The following is an 18,511-nucleotide window of genomic DNA, read 5'->3' on the forward strand; positions in this document are numbered from 1 at the left end:
CTTGTTCCAGCCCCTCGCTATAGATTGCAATCTACTGTTCCCTTGCTAGAGTGTTGAACATTACTCTGGTTTTCTGCTTGTTAATTTTTACACCCACCGTTCTGCTCTGCCTGTCTAACTAATTGATCATGCTTTGCAGTTCATGTCCTGAGTGGCTTAGTAAGAAGAGGTGATCAGTGAATCGCAGATTACTAAGGGCTTCTCTATTAACTCTTATGCCCAACTGTTCCCACTTCAGGCCTCGGAATACCTCCTGTAAACAAGCGGTGAATAGCATCGGCGAGATCGTGTCTCCCTGCCTGACACCCTTCCTTATTCGAATTTTATTGCTGACTTTATATAGGACTATGGTAGCTGTGCAGTTGCTACAGATATCTTCCAATATTTGCACATAACACTCTTCTACACCCCGATTCCGCAATGCCTGCATGACAGCTGATGTTTCCACTGAGTCAAATGCCTTCTCGTAATCAATGAAGGCTATGTATAGGGGTCGCTTTTGTCTGCGCATTTCTCTATCACCTGATTTGTAGTGTGAATAGGGTGGATAGGCGAGTATCCTTTACAAAAGCCTGCCTGATCATTTAGTTTCCTACAGTGATTAAAAAAAATTGCTCAAACCATTCATCCCAGTTGGAGCCATGCAAGAATAATTCTTAATGAATGGTTCACCTTATTTTTGTGAGCGGAATGATGCGGTGTGGAAGCGGTTTGAAAATTAGGAAGTAAATATCGTGCTAGCAGGGCTAAAACTAAACAAAGTTCCTGAGCTCATAGCGGGACCCACATCATGACCTGTGGCCTCAATTCATGGCGGCTATATGTCACCGGAGAATTTTCTGCAGTACGCAGTGCTCGCAGGGCAATTTTTATTTACAGTTTTTTAGGCTGCGCAACACTTAATAAATGTATTTAAGCGAGTCTCTTCAATAGTGGAGCGTTTGAGGTGTGATCGTTAGGATAGGGAGCATTATTTGACAATTTAGCGGACTTAATATAACGCGTAATGAAAGGACCCAGTCGTTTCTTACGTCAAAGGAAAGATCATAAAAATGTGTTACAGACGGACAGTTGCTAGACATTTAACGATATAAGTTCTGCTCTCGTGTGAAAACTAAAATGTGAGCCAGTTATCCTTGTTAGTTAGCCCGTTGTGCCCATTAAAAATGGCGTCCTGGTTCAAGAACTGCCTATAACCGTGATCTAGGTAAAATTTCTTAGGGCTTGCATTGTTTATTGTAAAAGTCGATTTCACTTATCCCAAACAACCTTTAAAACCTCTACGACCTGTTCCTGGAATATGCTTAAACTAATGTGCTCATATGAATCTCTAATGTAACATATTAGTGTGCTACTTATATAATAAAAACATGATGATACATTATACAACATGCAACTGTTGAATGTAGACCGCGAGGTTTAATAAAAGTGTAAAAATGCATCACATTGGTCCATCGCATGCAGCTTTATCTGTAAAAGTGCAATTCTTCCTCCAATAAAGCAGTGGTAGCCTTTGCCGCATTACCGCCGAATATCTGGCGTAGAGAATGTGACACGGCGCGCAGTTAACCATCACCAGTCAGAAGCAGTCAGGCGGCTAACTCCCATCGGTGAAAAGCGCCACGGAGTCCTTGCAATCACGATTCTAGCTGCTGCAGGAGTAGCATGTAGGAGACGCAAGGCGTCACGCAACCCTTGGAGGAATGGTTTCAGCGGCAGAATGGAGCAGTGCGAGCTAGAACCGGCCACACGGATGACGCACATGAAGGAAATCATGGCTGAAAATAAGTTAAATTGGAGTTATATGAGGGAGGCATTTTCCCTGCAGCGGGCGTAGTCAGGCTGATGATGATAATCGATGACAGGCACGCACCGCGTTCCAAACGAACCGGCCTTCCATACGGTCTATACGGCATGCCGCCATGCTCTTACACCGAGGAACTCAGTCGTACACCAAATAAGTCGAGTCGCGAGATAAGTGCGACACCACAGATGGCCTAGGTACTATCCCTCGCTGGTTTGTCGGGTAATGATGATGATGTCCTCAGGCTAAATGTCGGGTAATTAGCCAGCCCACAGTAGCCTCGTATACATGGAGCCCGACGTTGCGGGTCGGGTCGGGGTGCGCCAGATGTCGGGCTGACCAGCCCGACCCTACCGCGTATACATGAACCGGTTTTCTGTCGGGCAGAGACCGTCGCTACCCCTAGCGTCGAGCACGCAAACTACACGCATGCTAGAGGAGGAAAGACGCCCAGACGAAAAGTTCCCTTTCCCGCTGCTGCTCTTTCCGGCCGGTTGGTTCGCCCGTTCACGTGCGCGCTGTCTTCGAGGCCGGCAGCGGCTCGCTTTGATTTCTAATGGGTGTCTCCGCTGCCGGAAAAAAAAATCTCCCAGCACGGCCGGTCTCGACGCGCGCGCTTTCTCGCTCTCTTCTTACGGCCTGAGCAGGTGCCGAGAAAACAAATCATGGTGAAAACCACTATCCAAAGCCGGGGTTTCTAGTGATTCCGGCGTTTTTTTTTTTTTTGAAAAGGCGGTCAAGTATCTCCCACAATCGAAATTCTCGAAGTCTTGTAACTAATCATTGAACCACATCTAGAAGATTCACCCGTCCTATGCTGCCCGGAATGGGTTGACATAAGCCACGCCAAATGCTTAACACACCTCATTTCTGAGAAGTTTCTCCGAATTTTTCTCGTCAACTACACAAAGAAATTGACAAACCAAAATGACAAGCCGTCTGGTTTCATCCACAAGCCAACGCGAAAGCATTTAAGGCTGTAACTGACATCCCTTGAACTGCGAGCCGCACAACAATGTTGTATAGGTCATTACAAGCAGCGCCTGTTATTGTTTTCAGTCCTTCTAAGTATGTGAAACGATATCGGAGTTCCAAAGAGCAAAGGATCTTTCTGATCTGGTGTGTTTCACGCAGTGAGAACAGATAGCACAGATACTTCGAATGTTTTCAAACGGCAAGTGCTATTATTTTATTCATACATTTCCAAGTATCAACAGAGATTGTGCCAGCCCTGAAGATGAAAATAAATGTTTTCCTAACCGTGGCTTCGCCCTGTAATATCTTGCCTCACTTTTATTCCTGGTAGACGCAAATGATACAGCCCTATTCGCTAATACTATGCGCCATCATTGCATGCCGACTTCAATGTTTTGAGATCCATCTACTAGTTCCCTGCTTTGCGTGCCGATAGCAGTGGCTGCATAAGATTGTCGTCAAGTTCTTCTTCAGTACTCGGAGCAGCCGTTCAGCAATATGTGCGAAGTAACCGAACCAGGCCCCGGAGAGTTGCGGCGGTAGATAGCAACTGCCCCTCATGCACAGGCCGTTAAGAAAGAGCGCGCGCGCCGAGTGCTCCGAGTTCCTGCACAGCGCCAGCCAGACCGGAGAGGAGGCAGGAGAGTAGGCGCTAAGCCGATGCGGCAGCGTATACATGCTCCTTCCAGCCGGGTCGGGCAGAGCCAACCCACCCCCTGCAGTCGGGCTGGCCCAGCTCGACTCGACGGTCCCTTTGCTCGACCCCCTAGCGTATACATGAGCCCGACAACCGGTTCTCGGCCCTAGAGCCTGCTTAACCCGACTTTTGTCGGGCTCATGTAAACGCCCAGAGTGAAGCACGCGCATTTTTTTCTTCCCCGCTTTATGAGAGGGATTTCCCGCAAAACTCCAACGGCACCCTTGGTCCCTCTGACGGCGCCACGCAGACCGATCCTGGCGGAGTAATAAAGAATACAAAGCAGGACCGGCGCAGCAGCCTCCTTCCTGTATGCCGTAGCGTAGCGGCTAATTGTTCCGCCATGCCACCCGGCCTGGACCTCAGATAGCAAACGGCGATTCCAAGCCCTCTTACAAATACCGCCCTGGCGCCAACTCTTCGCGCTAATATGCTTCAAGATGAACCGAACGGCCGACGCTGCACAAATGCCACGTATACCACGGGTTGAGAACTAGATACCAGCCTTCCGATCAATGGCTGACACCGGATGATGTTTCTGTAATGCCTCGTATTATATCCTGGTAGCAACACTGTCTCTTTCTTTCACAGTTCACATTGTCTGCTGTGTCGCTCATGTGTTGTTAAACGTTTTATAATAGTTTTTAATTGGGATAATATTTTTGATTAGCTTTTTCGAATTTCTTTTCGCGCTGATTGGAGTGCAAATAAGCGTGTACTGATAGCTCTTGGCAAGTTTCTACCTTTCATTTTCTGCCCTATTCATTTGGTAATTTTTGAGCAGTTTATCGCGGAGGTTTTTAGTTGAAATTTTTTTTCTGCTCCTTGTCACTAAATTGCTCGTCACGCCCTTATTTTTTAATGGACTCTGGGAGCAGCTTTGGAGATAAGGGCTGCCATCAGAACATATATGTCATACCGAAAGCGCCTCAACATTCGAAGAAAGAGAATAATTTTATTGAAGGATCACACTCACCCCGTCAGACTAACGTCATTTTGGCACCAAATTAAAAGCAAAGAAGTGATTCTACAAACGCCACGTAGGCTCAGCAGGCGTGCTGCAGCTGTAGCACGTCGTGCATGCGGATATGATGCGGATATGCATTGTGCTTGAGTCTTTGTTCCGTTCGAACCCGTCTTACAGTTGTGGTGGTGGGGTAAAAAATTTGTTTATATTATTTACAAAATAGGTATTGCTTGGACCGGATGTGTAGGGAGCGGCCCTCACAATCACTAGAAGGGATCCCTAGTCCGGGACCCCAGTTGCCTCCGCGGCGGCCCGGGCTCTTGTCACCAGGCCTCGTTGGTCCTGGAGAGTTGAGCAGCCGAGCAGGGCAGCCTCCCAGTCATCTCGGGTCGGGTGGGGGTGGGGAGGGAAAGCAGCATTGGCAGGGCATGCCCACGCCATGTGATACGCGTCCGCAAACACTTCCCCACAGTGTGGACACTTGGCCGAAAAGGCCAAATTGAAATGTTCAAGCACTGCCAGGGCCAGTACCATGTTTGTGTAGTGGCGAAGAAGCCAGCGCTCCTTTGCCTTCTTAAGGCCTTTACAGGGGGCGGGTATCGGCTGTGGGCGGTTTATACAGGAGAGAGATCTCTCGTAAAGTAATAGCCGGATTGAAATCAGGAGCCGGATAAGGCAGCGGGAGAGGCGATGCCCGGTGGTTAAGAGCGCGGGCGGCAGTGTCCTCATGTGCTGGGACCCAGATGATGGTGAGCCTGGTTGGGAAACCCAAGTACTCTTATCTGTGCAAAATTTGGAAGGCATGATCTGGAATGTGTCCCTGTACAAAACTGCGGCAAGCTCCCCTTGAGTCGCTGATAATAACACGGGACGCTGGATCCGCGGCTGCAAGTGCGATAGAAACTTCCTCCGCGAATATAATGTAGGGGGCACCGAAGGTGAGGCTCTGAACTGGGTTGTTTTGGTGGACGACGGCAGCAGTGTACCAACCCCCATGGTGTGGACCGGCAGTGTCCGTGTTAAATACCTTTGGCATTGCACCGTACTGCTCGGAAATGGCCTTCGTTCACGCGAGGCGGCGGCCATCATGTGCATCCTTTGTCAGGTTATTGGGGAGGGGGCGAACCTGCAGGGCGAAGCGCCAGGCCTCGGGCAGGGACACAGGCTTCTGCTGTTGGGTTGTGTAATTGATGTGGAGCCGGGTCAGAACGCGGCTACCCGCACAAGTTGTCCTTAACCGCAAGTATTTATTGTTGAGATCAGCCTCGCACAGCTCCCCAGATGTATTCGTCATCCCCAGGCCGAGCAGACGTTGGTTGGATGTAGCAATGAGGAGGTCGAGAGCTTATAGAATTTGCAGAGAATCACTTCGAGAGCGTTCTCGTTGCATTTGCGCAGGTGCATGTACGGTGCCGAATACAGGATTCGGCTGGTTACGGATGCATTTGCCAGCCACAGGGCGTCCTTGCATCTCAACCCCCCCCCCTCACCCGTTTGTTTGAAACCTTGTGGACCATACGGCCCACCTGATCCACCACCTTGCGGATCTTCAGCGTGGTCTCAATCGTGCGGTTCCTGTGTATGAAGAGTCTCAATATTCTGATTTCCTCTTGTTCAGGTATCGGGCCACTAAGCAGGGAGAGGGCGATTCTGGTTGTGTACATTGGATTCGGACGTAAGTACACGAATTCCGATTTGCTCGGGGAGCGCTCAAGGCCGCAGCGGCGTGCATAATCGTCCACAATAGCCGCCGCTTGATGCAGGTTGGCCTCGATTTCTCCAACCGATCCGTGTGTTGCTCAGAGGGTGACGTCATCCGCGTACAGGGCATGCTGCACAACGGGGACCTCACCTCAGGGTAGGGACCTTTATCATGGCCAGACTGTAAAGAAGAGGCGAGCGGACAGCTCCCTGTGCAGTCCCTCGCGTACCAAGTTGGTAATGGTCATGTTCACTGTCTTGGAGTCGGATATATGATTGCTGATCAGTGAAGAATTGCTTAATGTATTGGAATGTGTTGTACCAACAGTCCACGTGGGACAGGTGGGAGAGGATGATATCATGCGTCACATTGTGAAAAGCACCCCGCAAGTTCAATGCGAGAACCACCTTGTCGTCGCTAGGGTGCTCGACAGGATCCAGAATCTTTTGCAGAATGCGAAAGCACTGACGCCTCCTCGGCACTCGTCGCCTCTCTTTGCATGTCTTTATCATTTTTTTCATTTTAATTAATGTAACCACTGAATGAACGTAATTATCGTGTGCTTTCATTAAGGATAAATTTATTTACTCTGTTTATACCTTCTTTTATCTCAATCAACCATTTTGGGTTTTGACACTTGCCGCCATGGTTGCTTTACCGTAAACCTAATATATCCCTCTCCAGCCTATTCAACCATCCAATGGATTTGCTCATAATTAATTAGCAATAAATGCATGTCAATAAAACTTTTTGTTCGATTAATTATTCCTTGTGACACGGCGCGCAGTCGTTTCAGTTCATTTCAAACTTTATTTTCATTCGTTTACCTATTTTTTCACTATTTTTCCGTCCACGGCTGTTTTTCCGTCCACTCACTATATCAACGTCTACACTAGTTCGAGGTTTTTTACACAGATTTGGCTCTAATTAATCAACTAATGATCTTATAGACAAAACTGTTTTTGCGTAACATCCTCATATCATCATCTTCCGATTACAGCCACTCGTTTGATGCTACCTCTTCTGAGAACGTCGCAACTGCTTCAAACACGTTTTGGTGGCACGTTTTCCAGACACGACGCCACCGACATAGAATGTTTTCGCATTAGTAACAATGCGATTTTAAGAAAGTATCGCCGCTCTCTCATGCAAATCTCCCTTCATACCCCACTCACCATAATTACAGCTGTCATAAAAGTAGTGGGCGGAAAAGTAAAGTGGTCATCACGGTGAAGGAGGAGTAAGATGGTTTCCGTGGAAACAGGCGGGTATGGTAACAGTGAAGGAGCCCTGAACCGGAGGGTGGTTACTACCCTAACCACCTGGAGGCTTATTACTATGAAGAAGGAGCCACCGATCGAAAAAAAAATTGCCTACGATTACGTTACTTCCTAATGCGAAGTTTAAGCGCAGCTCATCAGCTGTTTCAGCTTTTCAATAGATTGCGGCAAAGAATTCGGACAAGACATGTACTATCCAGGACTAAAGTGGTATACTCCAGGCGGCGGGAGCCGGAGCAACGGAAAACTGCGGCATTTTGGCAAGCTAAAGCACGAAACATTGAAACGAGTCAAGCGAAATCCCTGCTGATAATAAAGGTCACGCATTGGCTGTTTCGATCCCAGATGCCGCCTCTAGATGGCGTTGCAACGCAGTTTTCCGTTGCTCCGGCTCCCGCCGCGTGGAGTATAACACTTGTGTCCCCGATGGTGCGTATGTATATTTAGAGACAACTTGTCATTTTTCACACATTTTTCATCTTTAAGAAACACTCCACTAACAGTTCTTGATTGTCATGAAGGAAGCTTTGTGGTCGTAGAAATAGATGGATATATGCTCGACTTGCTGCACCAACGCCTGGTCCTCAAAGACGAGGTATACTCGAGTATTTCGCGAGGTTGTCACAGGCGTGGAAGGCATTACGAGCGAGAGGAAGCGGATGTTCTCTCGCATAAGCCGCGGTGGCTCAGTGGTTATAGGGCTCGGTTGCTGGCCCGAAAGACGCGGGTTCGATCCCAGCCGCGGTGGCTAAATTTCGATGGTGGCGAAATTCTAGAGGTCCGTGTACTGTGCGATGTCACTGCACGTTAAAGAACCCCAGGTGGTCGAAATTTCCGGAGCCCTTCTGTTGTATCGTATGAGTTTTGGTTTCACTTTCACTTTGTCCGTACCGTGGCGCCAGTGTCTTGTGTATAAAATGCTTTTGCGAATGGAGGGAGAGGTGGTGACGAATCGCGGCTACGGCCGCTTATCTGTTTTTTCAGCCAGCGTCCGCTCCGGCGGACGCGGTTGTTGCTGCGACGCGCGTCTTTTCTTTCTTTCGCTCTTTCCTCTTATCTTTTAACTCTCCTCTATCTGCACGTGGCAGCGGTGGTGGCTCGGCTGGAGCCAGTTGGCAGGCCCGTGCAATTTCCTTTTCATTCTTTTCTCAGTGGCAACAGTCGCAACATTAAAGGACAGTTCGTCTGAGACCACAGGGGCCTCCAGGCAAAATTTTCACTCACTTGACAATACACCCATTTCGGAGCAAGGATACCCGGCATGGTCCCAACCGCTGCTGACACACCTTTGCTCGCATGAAACTAAGATCCAGCTCTCAGAGGCGGACACGGACGTGGATAACAACCTTCTACACCTCTGGGAAGCTCGTCGCAGCCTCGTCCGCCGTTGGCGACGCCAGAAACATAACAGAAAGCTTTAAGCTCGAATTGCCGAGCTTGCCCAGAAAGCGGCAGAGTACGCGGCACAACTCGCCGACTCCAACTGGGTGGATAGATGTAACCCGGCAGCGCGACAAATGTCCAGCCGCAACACGTGGCGTCTCTTTCGAGCCCTAATCGACCTAACCCAAACACGAACAGAAACACAAAAACATTTGCAGGGAGCCCTGCACGCTTTTCCTGGCAACACAACTGAACTGGCACAGAAACTTCGGGACCAGTATCTGTGTACAGGCCAAGACCCCCGTGGATCTGCGTACTCTTATGCAGGCAGAGAGAACACGGAGCTGGATCAACCTTTCCAGCTCCATGATCTGCGGGCGGCACTCGCCAAAATGAAACGGGGCACTGCGCCAGGACGGGATAAGGTCACCGTCAAGCATTTGACGAACCTGCCCGACTTGGCATACCAGTCCCTCCTGGAATACGTCAATGCGATTTGGCGCGGGGACACCCCCCTGCCAATCGAATGGAAAACGGCTTTGGTCACTTTTATTCCTAAAGCTGGCAAACCAATTGACACAGATAACCTCCGCCCCATCTCTCTCACCTCATGTGTGGGTAAACTAATGGAGACGATGGTGCGGGATCGCACTGTAGTGCGCACTGCAGCTGCTCGCACTGTAGTGCGCTGTCTTCTGACACCTATCACATGGTGTGGGCCTGCCCCTCCAACCCGGCTATTCCCCCCATCCCCAACCCAACCCGGGAGGACTGGGAGGCGACCCTGCTCGGCTGCCATGACTTAAAGGCCCAACAAGCCTCAGTCAGGCGCGCCCGGGCGGCGGCCACCGCCACTGGGGTCCCATACCAGGGACCTCCACCTAGTGTTTGTAAGGATCGGTCCCTTACGGGCTGATCCAAGCATACCTCCTGTCCTTTATTAATAAATGTTTTCACCACCACCACCTGTCTCTCTGCGGCGCCTTCCCGGGCCAGCCACACAAAGAAGCCCGAACACTACACTCTCACTACAGCGTCCCTCATAGCCTGAGTCGCTTTGGGACGTAAACCAAACCAAGCATAAGTGGTAAGAAATTCCTGTTTGTCTTTATATGTGTATAAAGTCACCCCCCACTCTACCACCCTGGCAGGAGGCAGCTAATGGTTGATCGCGAGAGTTGGCTCACCGCTATCAGCGCTGACACATGCAGGCCACATCTCTCTCTCTCATCACCCCTCGTGCCTACAAGCGCGATTCAGGCGACCGGTGACCCAGGGAGCCAGTTATACGCACTTCCTTTCCTTAAAATGATCCGTGTGTAAAACGTTGTCAACGCCAACGCAAATCACACAATGAACGCCGACGACCTGTGGCTTCAGCGCCGCGTTTCTGGCACAACGTTGTGTGCAGCCTACATTTCTCTCTCATCACCTCACGTACCTATAAGCGCGATTCAGGCATCTAGTGACCCAGGGAGCCCGTTATGCGCGCTTCCTTTCCTTAAAATGATCGCAGTGAAAAAAGTTTACAACGCCAATGAACACAATGAACGCCGACATCCTATGGCTTCAGTGCCGCGTTTCTGGCACAACGCTGTCAACGCCTGCAGCCTACATCTCTCTCTCATCACCTCACGTACCTATAAGCGCGATTCAGGTATCCAGTGACCCAGGGAGCCCCTTATGCGCACTTCCTTTCCTTAAAATGATCGCAGTGTAAAACGTTGACAACGTCAATGAACACAATGAACGCCGACAGCCTATGGCTTCAGCGCCGCGTTTCTGGCATACCGTTGTCAATACCTGCCACCCACATCTTTCTCTCATCACCCCACTTACCTATACGCGCGCTTCACGCGTCCACTGACCCAGGGAGCCAGTTATGCGCACTTCCTTTCCTTAAAATGGCAGAACATCGCAAATGCAAAGCTTCCAGCGCACATCTGTCTCTATCGCTACGTAGCTTAAAGCACGATTGAGGTGTCCAATGTTCCAAGAGGGCAGTTATGCGCCTTTCATTTGCTCTCCAAGCTCCCTCTTCATTGGTTTCGCAGCATAAAGCGCGACTTAGGTGTCCACTGCTGGTTGCAACGGACAATGCGACGGCGACGCTGTGAAACGCAGAAACGGGCGCCAAAGAGCTGCGCTCTAAAAAAAAATTGGCAATGGTTTAGCTGTGGTTAGGAAGGAAGGAAGGAAGGAAGGAAGGAAGGAAGGAAGGAAGGAAGGAAGGAAGGAAGGAAGGAAGGAAGGAAGGAAGGAAGGAAGGAAGGAAGGAAGGAAGGAAGGAAGGAAGGAAGGAAGGAAGGAAGGAAGGAAGGAAGGAAGGAAGGAAGGAAGGAAGGAAGGAAGGAAGGAAGGAAGGAAGGAAGGAAGGAAGGAAGGAAGGAAGGAAGGAAGGAAGGAAGGAAGGAAGGAAGGAAGGAAGGAAGGAAGGAAGGAAGGAAGGAAGGAAGGAAGGAAGGAAGGAAGGAAGGAAGGAAGGAAGGAAGGAAGGAAGGAAGGAAGGAAGGAAGGAAGGAAGGAAGGAAGGAAGGAAGGAAGGAAGGAAGGAAAAATGTTTATTTTAAGTACGTGTACATACTTGAGAGGGTGGACAAAATGCATACAAGCCTGACGAGGCCCATCCCGCTTGGTGCACCTGGCGCAGTAACACAGCGTAGCATGCGCAACACTAATAGAACGCGAAATGAACACACACGAATTTCAAAGGCAAGTTACCATAGGCACATCAAGATATGATAACTGAAGTTTAAAACACACTTTCAACATTCATTAGACACGTTTTCAACAGTGTAACCTTATGAGGGCTCTACCAAAAGCATGTCTGCTAATTGTTTCCTGAATAAGCACTCGTTTCGGCATTAATGGATAAGATCATTTAATTCTTTGCTAGAATTAAGAAGAGCTGTTATCTGGCACAACGTAGCTTGAGAACCATAATTTGTTCTTATTCTGGGTGGCCTGACAGAATAATTTCTTAGTTGGTAGTTCTGGTATTCGACAGTGTGCATGATGTGTGGAAGTGTCCCCCTGTAAAACAAGCGGTGAGCGTGACAGGCAAGCCTCAGTGTGATTAGTTTATAAATATTTAATATCTTTAAGCTACCCCAAAGTGGAACTGTGGTCTCTAGTTATGGAATACCAGAGACGACTCTGATTGTTCTTTCTGTAACAGAAAGAGTGCTTTCAAATTTGTGTCAGATGTACTACCCCAAACCAGAAGGCCGTAATGAAGATGACATTGTACAAGCGCAAAATAAAGTTGTTTTTTTAACAATATTGGGAGAATAGACCTAAATTTATTGATGATACCAATGCAGCGTGCGACTTTCAACCGCACAGATTTTGTGGTCATTCCACAACAACTTTCCATTAAATATGACTCCGAGGAAACAAACAGATTGAGCACGTTGGATGACATTATTTTAAAACACAATACTTTGTTCCATGTCAAGGACTTTGTTTTGGGGTTTAAAGGTTACAAATTTTGTTTTGTTTACATTTAATTTTAATCTATTAACGTTTAACCAAACAGAGAGCTCGTCCAGCCAAAGAGTGCATTTGTTAACTATAGCTTCAATATGTTCCCCCCTAAAAAACACGTTTGTGTCGTCTGCGTATAGTATTATTTCAGGAGTTTTGGGTATGTTAACAATGTCATTTATATGTACCAGAAAGAGGAGTGGCCCAAGAATGGACCCTGCGGTACGCCAGTACTTGTTAGGCCATATTCCGAAGGAACGCCATTAACAATAGTACATTGCTGTCTTGATTTCAGATAGCTGGTAATTAATTGGAGTGGAGTACCGCGTACTCCATAAAACTGAAGTTTGCTAAGTAATATGCTGTGATCAACTGAATCAAATGCTTTCCTGAAGTCTAAGAACAAGCCGAGCATGACCAATTTATTTTCTGTATTATTCAGTAATGTGTCCTTTATATTTAATAAAGCAGACTCTGTTGGTTTTCCTTTCTGAAAGCCGTGTTGCACATTTGTAATGACAGAGTATTTGTCAAAAAAAATTACCAAGTTGGTGTTAATAACTTCTTCAGCAACTTTCGCAAACACAGACAGGACAGATATTGGACGATAGTTGTTGAGATCATTTTGAGAACCTCCTTTTTATATGACTGATATTCTTGCAATTTTCAGCTGTTGTGGAAAAATACCTTCTTTGAGCATTAAGTCACAAATATGTGAAAAAACCGCAGCTATAAATGTGCAAACTGCTTCCACTGTTTGGGTTTTAATGCTATCTACTCCAGCAGCTGAATTATCTTTCAAGTGCATGATATACTGCGTGATTTCTGATGCTGTTGTGGGACTGAAATAAATTGTACGCTCTTGATAATTGGTGAGAAAAGCTAACGGGTGGGGACTGGTGTGTTGTGAATTCGCGCTATCGCCTACTGTCAGAAAGTGCTCATTGAACCTGTTCAAAGGAGCAAGACCTTTATAGCTATGACCACCGACGTGTATCTCATGGGGCCTTGTTGCAGTTTTCCTCCTCAGTAAATTATTGAATGTTCTCCAGATTTGTTCTGAGTTATGTTAGTTGTAAAAGGCCCTTTCGTAATATTTTCGTTTTGCTTTCTTAAGGTCAGAGCTCAGTTTGTTTCGTATTTTTATTGCGAAAGCAATACTACTTTCACTTTCAGCTCCTCGCGTAGCGAGGCCGCGGTAGCTACCATTGACCTTTAGCTTGACCTCTGTTATGACGTCATACCATCTGCCGTAAAAACCAGGGGCCCAACTTGTGCCGTCGCGAGGCGAGACCGCGTTTGGTAGCTGCTGCCTAACTCCTGCGCCCGCCGCGCGCGGCGCGCCTCGCGGTGTGACGTCCCAGCTGCAAGGGCAGGATTGGATTGAATTGGGTTGGATTGGATTGGATTAGATTGGATTGGATTGGATTGCATTGGATTGCATTGGATTGCATTGGATTGCATTGGATTGCATTGGATTGTATAACCGCTGCATCACCACAAGTCTAACCACAAGCACCACCACCAGCTACACTACCAGCTGAACCATGGCGTAGGTACGGATATTGTTTTCGCAATTACCGGGCTTAACCAAGCTAAGCCACAGCCATATTTTTTTTAAACGTGTGTATAACGGTTATGTCCTTATTTTCTAAAAAGCGGACAAAGAGCTTATTTATATGTAATATTCGTTTGTACAGTTCTTTGTTTATCCTAGGTTTTTTTGCCTTCTTAAATTTTACGTGGTTGACCAGTGGGAACGCTGTGTTGTACAGTTTCTTCATTTTAGTAATAAACATATTGTAGGATTCATTCGGCTCATTTTCGCTGTATATTTCTGACCAGTCGGCCTCAAATACAAGAGTGTTAGATATGTTGATTATTTCAGCATTAATTTTTCTATACTTGTGAGTGTGTTTCACACCGGTAGTTTTTTTAGGGTGGGGTAAAAGGATAAAAAACGGAAGATGATCACTGAGGTCACAAGCAAAGACACCCGACACACTTCATGCTGAGGAAAATCTGTGAAACACAAATCAATAGTTGTTTGAGTACTTTGCGTTACACGCGTGGGCACATTAATAGCATTTGTGCAACTGTAGCTAAGCATCAGTTCAGATAAATGTCTAGCCGCAAGACTGTCCCTTTCAGCACCAACTGCAAAAATGCCTGTTACATGCTCTGCTTGTTCCAAACCCGTGGACGGAAAGTGTTTGACTTGTTCTCGTTGCAAAAGTAGCTACCACTTTGGAAAGAGCTGTTCTGCTATCACGAAAAATGCTTTTTCAAAAATGTCGACTGCTAAGCGTGAAACCTGGACATGCCCATCATGCGAATCCAGTGCAAGCAATCACTCAGACTCGGATGATAGTGACGTTTCTTTTGGTCATGAATTCTCTGCAGTTAACAGCAAACTTGACCAACTGAGAGTTACGGTTGAAGCTCTCACAACTAAAGTGGAGGAACTGCTCCAATTTAAGGCAACAGGTGAAAAGATGGCTGAAACCGTCACTGAAATCCAAACGTCAATTGAGTTCCTTTCTAATAAATATGACTCTGTCATGTCTACCCTAGAAGCGAACCAAGCTGAGTTAACCCAGCTACATGCCCGAGTGGAATCACTTTCTGAGACTGTTGTCGCTCAAGCTGAGCTGCTGGATCAATCAAGGTGCGCAGTTAATGATCTTGAACAGTACAGCAGGCGATGCAACTTTGAAATACATGGCCTCCCAACCAACCCTAATGAGAATTTGGTTTCTTTCATGGGCGATCTAGCTCAGACACTAGAGTTTCCAGAATTTGAAGCGAATACAGTCGCTTCAATACACAGACTGCCGAAAAAGGACAGTTCGTCGCCCCCTATCCTTGTTCAGATGCGTGACGTGGCGCCTAAAGAAGTATGGCTTGCTCTACGGAAAACGCTTCGCGATTTACCTACGGATGAGTCTCACCCTCGGCTGTATTTCAACGAAAATTTGACACGGACAAACAAGGAGCTTTTCCGATTGGCCAGGTCTAAGGGAAAAGAAAAGCAGTACAAATTTGTTTGGACACGTAACGGCAAAGTTCTGGCCAAGAAATCAGAAGAAGTCAAGACTGTTATCCGCATTGAGAAGATGTCTGACCTGGATAAGATCTGCTGAGCATGGGTGATCTCGAATTCCTTGCATGTACAACATTTTCCGAAGTAACAAAATTTTTCACAAGTGACGCACAACCTGCTTTTTGCGCGACGCACGTTAATATCCGCAGTATCCGAAAGCACTGGGATGAATTCATGGCACTAACTTCACCTTCTCGTTCTACATTTGACGTATTTGTACTGACGGAAATCAATATTTCAGCCGATATTTTCAATCAGTATGCAATACCAGGTTACCAAGCAATTTCCTGTACCCGACCTGCTAGAAAAGGGGGTGGCGTCGCAGTTTTTGAGAGAGACAGTTGGACTGTCACAGAGCTAAATTCTGACTTCCAGCAAGCAGAAGTAGTAGCATTGCGTTTGAGCACGCCAGCTCTCTCTCTGATACTCTTTTCAGTATACCGACCCCCCTGCTTCAATGGCAGGCTCTTTTTGGCCGAACTTGACAACGCCCTCTCAGCCCACTCGCATGAAGATTATATCTGTGTTATAGGCGATGTTAACATAGATACATTTCGCCCTTCTAGGGCTCTGGTCTCAGATTATCTTGATCTGTTATCAAAATGGGGACTGCAACCAACTATCCAGAAGGCTACGCGAGAAGAATTTCTGTCAGGGCAACTTGTCGTCTCTTGCATTGACCACATAAATATAAGAGCTCCGAATTGTGCCCTACAATCTGCTATCGTCGAAGCAAAGCTGTCAGACCACTACTTTGTCTGTTGTTCTTTAGCCCGGAAATCGAACCCTCCAAGAGCAGATAGCGGTAAAAAAGAAATTTCCATCTGCGATCCCAAAATCTTTTACCGACTGGCATCGGAATACGATTGGGAAGTGTTCTTGGTAAACGTGCCCCCGAAAGACATTTATGATAAGCTTGTTGAGCTATTACAAGAGTTTAAGAAAGCGGCTACTCGCGTGGTTGAAATCAGGCAGCGCAATAAAGAAAACTCATGGTTGACCTTAAATATACTATCAGCTATAAAAGAAAAAGATTTGCTCTGGGCCCAGTCGAAAAGGGCACCTGCATCTATCCTGCTACGGTCCAAGTTTAAGGTTGCAAGAAATAAAGTAAACGCAATGATTCGTCAGGCTAAAAGAGTACATTTTCGTAACAAGTTCAAGAATGCAGGCTCTGATACTAAAAAAACGTGGTCTTTGATTAACAATCTACGAGGTGTCAAAAGGCGTGGCAATGATGGCAAAGATTTTGTGTCGTATTTCGGCACTGATGAAGAAAAAATAGCTAATGAATTCAACAGGTTCTTCTCGCAAGTTTCGGGCAGTGCGCAACAGAATCCCTTATTTTGTACTCTGAAGAACAGCACAGTTGAATCTGCACACCTACCTTTGCTAAGTGAGGATGACCTCTGTTCAATTATTTTTGGTCTTAAACGCAATAGATCTGTGGGAATAGATGGCATTTCAGTTGATGATTTGCGAACCTTGTTCGACATACTTAAAGGCGTGTTGCTGTCGCTGTTCAACAGCATTATCTCAAGCGGCATGATCCCGGTGAACATGAAAGCGGCTATAGTTACCCCAATTCACAAAGGTGGTGCACGTAATAGGTATGAGAATTATCGTCCTATTTCAGTCTTGCCCTGTTTGACTCAAATATTAGAAAAACATCTGCTGTTTACAATGACAAGTTTTTTAGATAAGCACAAAATCCTGTCACCGTGTCAATATGGTTTTGTACAAGGTAAAGGGACGGAAATGCTTTTGGAGGATTTTTCTGACATGTTAAATCGATCTTTTGAACGTAACCAAGTGGTGTGTGCACTGTTTCTGGATGTCAGCAAGGCTTTTGACAGCGTGTGTCACGGTGTGTTATTGTGTAAACTGTCCAAGTTAGGCTTCCGTGGAGCGTTTCTTTCGCTTTTGGAAAATTTTTTACTGCAGAGAACGCAATATATCTCCATTGGCCGGGCAAAGAGCGCTTCTTTGTTAATTAAAGCTGGCGTCCCGCAAGGTTCTATAATTAGTCCCCTGTTATTTAACGTCTACGTGAATGACCTTTCAAGCTTTGTTCCTGTAGGCCTGTACCAGTACGTTGACGATACTGTACTTGTAACCCAGTCACCGAACTACTCTGACTCAATTTCTTCTCTTCAAGCTGCAGCAATAATTTCTATGGACTGGTTCTCAAACAACCTAATTAAAGTTAACAGCTCTTAAGACTCAGCTTATATGCTTTCACAGCCCGATGAAGAAGGTAGATTTAAACCATCACCTTTTCTTGCACGGATCTGATTGTTCCCAATGTCAATGTATACCCTTGAGCTATACAAATACAGTGAAATACCTAGGATTATACTTTGACAGTGCTCTTTCATGGAATGATCACTTGTCCCACGTTTGTAAAAAGCTCCGAACCGTCTCCTGTGTGCTTTACAACATCAGGTACTACATGCCGCTTTCAATACGCAAAGTTATCGTAAACGCCCTTGGTTATAGCATACTGCGCTATGGCATAACGATTTATGGTCACTGTGCAGTTCGCTGGAAGTGCAGGATTAATTCTCTCCTACGATCTTTATTAAAAAATATCGGCTATGATTTAGGCCTTCCCTCCAATTCCGATCTCTTTAAGGTATTTTCTCTACCTGATTTTGATCGCCTTTTGATGGAAACGATCGTCCTGAAACATTTTTGGCTCAGTGACTATAAGATTCTGTATGTTCCCACACGGTCTCTTCGACCGAAAGAACCTTTTTGTATTCCCCGACGGTCTACAAGATATGGAAGGCGTTTAAGAGATTATTACGTTCCCTTTCACTTTAACAGGTTACCTCCAAGTGTTCGCCGGGCAAAAACTAAATACAAAATAAAAAAGATGCTGCGATACATTAATTAGAGGGTTTACGACATCACGCATGTGCTTTACCACCTGTCAAGTAAATCTTGTGATGTCATTGGTTACTGCTGTATTTATTGCACTGATCTGAGGTATTGTCATGCCACTTTGGTTTTTCTTCCTTGCGCTTTAATCTGATGAGGATTTTTTTTTCCTTCATGTAACATGAGTCTTGTGTCTATTTTGTTCTCACCGTCATACTAATTTGATGTCCG

This window comes from Amblyomma mixtum, chromosome 6, assembly GCF_055824585.1.
Source record: "Amblyomma mixtum isolate Tamu chromosome 6, ASM5582458v1, whole genome shotgun sequence".
In the NCBI taxonomy this organism is placed as follows: domain Eukaryota; kingdom Metazoa; phylum Arthropoda; class Arachnida; order Ixodida; family Ixodidae; genus Amblyomma; species Amblyomma mixtum.